A 3,809-nucleotide genomic window follows, 5' to 3' on the forward strand; every position below is an offset into this window, starting at 1 on the left:
ATGACCAACCTAGATAGCATATTCAAAGCAGAGACATTACTTTGCCAACTAAGGTCCATCAATCAAGGCTATGGTTTTTCCAGTAGTCATGTATGGATGTGAGAGTTGGAGTGTGAAGAAAGCTGAGCGCCGAAGAATTGATGCTTTTGAACTGTGGTGTTGGAGAAGACTCTTGAGAATCCCTTGGACTGCAAGGAGATCCAACCAGTCCATCCTAAAGGAGATCAGTCCTGGGTGTTCTTTGGAAGGCATGATGCTAAAGCTAAAACTCCAGTACTTTGGCCAAGTCATGCAAAGAGTTGACTTATTGGGAAAGACTCTGATGCTGGGAGGGATTGGGGGCAGGAGGAGAAGGGGATGATAGAAGATGAGATGACTGGATGACATCACCGACTTGATGGACATGAGTTTGAGTGAACTCTGGGAGTTGGTGATGGACAGGGAGGCCTGGCGTGTTGCGATTCATGGGGTCACAAAGGGTTGGACACGACTGAGCTACTGAAGTGATTGAGTGTGTATCTGTTAACTGTATACTCCTACTTTATCTCCCACCTTCCCCTTTGGTAACCAGAAGCTTGTTTCCTATAATTACTTCATTCATACTGAAAGTGGTGTCTTTTTTTCCTTAACTTTCAAAGGTGGAGATTGTGGGTTTGCTTTATCTACTTAAAATGTTGCATTGCTTAGTATGGGGTGCTTGATGAATATTTGGTTAAATAAATGGGAATTCCCTGGCAGTCCACTGGTTAGGACTCTGAGCTTTGATTGCAGAGGCTGTGGGTTTATATCCCTAGTTGGGGAACTAAGATCCCACAAGCTGAATGTTGCAAAGAACAACAACAAAAAACATTGGTGAAATAATGTTTATTGACGAAGAGGAACAGTGGAATAGGGGTAGGCGAACCTGGCTTTCACTTCTGCATTGGTCCCGAGTGACTTCTGTGGGTCCTCTCGTCTATTTCTCTCTGGTCCTCAGTTTATTCACATACATATCAAGAGGATTGGCCCCAGGTAATTAAAGTCCCTTCTTGTATAAACAGTCTCAAAGTTCATATGGCTTTTCAGGCCTAAAGTCTGACCCTAAATCAAGACCTGTACTGAATCTTAAAAACAGCCTACCTCAGAAAGAATAAAATTCCTAGAATAAAACTGCCTAAGGGGGTGAAAGACCTGTACTTGGAAAACTACTGAAGATTATATGGATGGAAAATTATACCATGTTCTTGGATTGGAAGAATTAATATTGTTAAAATGATTATTAAAATAATTAATATTGGTAAATATTAAGTATAATATTAATATTTATGTAACATTTATATTTTAAAATTTATATAAATATATAAACTCATATCTTGTATATTATGTATAATATACATATAATTATATATAATGTACAATATATGTCATAAATTTATATTAATAAATTATTATTAATGAAAATATTTTATTAATATTTAACAATAATTAATATTGTTAAAATAACATTGTTAAAATTACCCAAGGCAATTTATTGATTCAATACAATCCCTACCAAAATACCAATAGTATCTTTCAAAAACTAGGAACAATTTTAAATTTATGTGAAAATACAAAAGACCCAAAAGGGCCAAAACAATATTGAGAAAGAACCAAGGTGGAGAAATCCCACTCCCCAACTTCAGACTATATTACAAAAGCTACGGTAATCAAAACATTATGGTACTTGTTCAATAGACACAGAGATCAGTGGAAGAGGATGGAGAATTCAGAATCATATACTTTTGGTCAATTAATCAATGACAAAAGAGGCAAGAATAGACAATGGAGAAAAGACAGTCTTCAAAAAGCGGTGCTGGGAAAACTGGACAGCTACAGGTAGAAGAATGATAGCTCAGCTGGTAAAGAATCTGCCTGCAATGCGGGAGACCTGGGTTCGATCCCTGGGTTGGAAAGATCCCCTAGAGAAGGGAGATTCTACCCACTCCAGTATTCTGGCTTGGAGAATTCCATGGACTGTATAGTCTATGGGGTCGCAAAGAGTCAGATATGACTGAGTGACTTTGAATCACTCACTCATTCAATATCACATACAAAAAAGGGTTAAAGACATAAATAGACCAGACACCATAGAACTGCCAGAGGAAAACATGGGCAGAGCACTCTTTGATATAAAAAGTTGCAGTGTTCCTGTTTAAGAACCATGACCACCTGGAACAGCTCAGTGGTGACTGAAGCAGCAAGACAGTCTACAAGAAGTTCCTGATGCAGCTTCTGGCCATCAAGGGCATGCTACAGAGGTTTGTGGATGCCCTCTTCCAAACCATCTTCAGCATGCACTGGGGCTCAGCCCTGCTTCTGGCCATCGAGTACATGTTTGATTTCCTGGATGAGCAGGCCGATCGGCACCAGGTGCATGATACAGATATGCATCACACCTGGAAGAAAAACTGCCTGCTCCTGTGCTCCTGCTTGAACATGATCAAGAACCGACAGGTCCTATTCAACATCTACAAGAACAGCAGCACTCATGCCTGCCTGTCAGTGGTGGCCTAGGCCTTCATGGACTCCTGCTCCACATCTGAGCACAAACTGGGCAAGGACTTTTCCTCCTAGAAGCTGCTGTACACCAAGGACATCCTTAGCTACAAGAGCTAGGTGGAGATTTACTATGTCTACATCACCAAGATGGCCTGCCATCAGCTACCAGGACACAAGTGCATATTTCACATTGGACCCGAGTCAATTTAATAGCATGAGTGTCCTGCATGAGATCTACTCTTACATCATCAAGTACAAGGGCAAGACCCCAACACAGCCCTGGAGAAGGATAAGCAGACCTGGTGGCAGCTGCTTTGGAGCAAGCTGGAGCGAGTAGTACACACCATACCCCTGAGTAGCTGAGTCATGGGCCTATGACCATCTGACCAGGGGGACTTGAGTGAATTTGGGGCTGGCCCTTATCTAGCAGCAGAGCTAGGAGATCTGTAGAAGAGGCCTGGTCCCAACTGTGCCAGGTGCCCTGTGCTGGGGGCCATGTGTCCAGTCCTGGTGCCCTTGGCACTAACCTTCCCCTTGGAGCCTTCCAGGGTCCCAGTTCTTAATTGGTGTGGATGAGACGATGCCTGAAGCACCCTCCATGCCCAGAATTGCTTGCCATGGGGTTGGGGAACCCAGGTGTGACCAGGGTCCTTCTTGGGACAATAAGGTGACTTCCCTGGTGGCTCAGATGATAAAATGTCTGTCTAAAATGCAGGAGACCCGGGTTCGATCCCTGGGTTGGGAAGATCCCCTGGAGGAGGAAATGGCAATCCACTCCAGTACTATTGTCTGCAAAATCCCATGGACAGAGGAGCCTGGTAGGCTACATTCTATAGGGTTACAAAGATCAGACACGACTGAGCGACTTCACTTCACTTAAGTCCCTGGAGGTGAGGCTGGACCTTCTGGGAGGGAGAGACCAGGTTGCTAAGGCTAGGACTAGGCCCAGCAGCTGAGAGGTTTCAGCTGTGCCTGGCTTCCTAGGCAGAGTCTGAGGACGGGGGCCTGGCTGGTGGCCCAGGTGGGGAGAGTGAATGTCCAGGGCTCGGTCATGATGAGCTAAAGTCTGTCTGGGCCATCACACCCCACCTGCTATGTTTCAGCACCCCTATGCTCACCACTACACACCCACAACCATCATCCTCTTGATTCACCACATGCTGTCCATGGCTGAGGTTGGAGTGACACATCGACCTCACCCAGAGAGAGGCCCTGGGTCCATCCTATGGAGGGGTTGCAGGATGGCTCCACCCAGGGCCCAAGTGACTTCTTCTTCTGTCCTCAGGGCTGTG

General features: G+C 44.5%; 1 pseudogene; it reads left to right on the forward strand.

Moving 5' to 3' along the window:
• The first annotated feature begins 860 nt into the window (after positions 1–860).
• Positions 861–2,880, forward strand: LOC104986719 (annotated as a pseudogene).
• The last annotated feature ends 929 nt before the right edge of the window (positions 2,881–3,809 follow it).

Source organism: Bison bison, unplaced genomic scaffold, assembly GCF_000754665.1.
Source record: "Bison bison bison isolate TAMUID 2011002044 unplaced genomic scaffold, Bison_UMD1.0 scf7180017864072, whole genome shotgun sequence".
Taxonomy (NCBI): domain Eukaryota; kingdom Metazoa; phylum Chordata; class Mammalia; order Artiodactyla; family Bovidae; genus Bison; species Bison bison.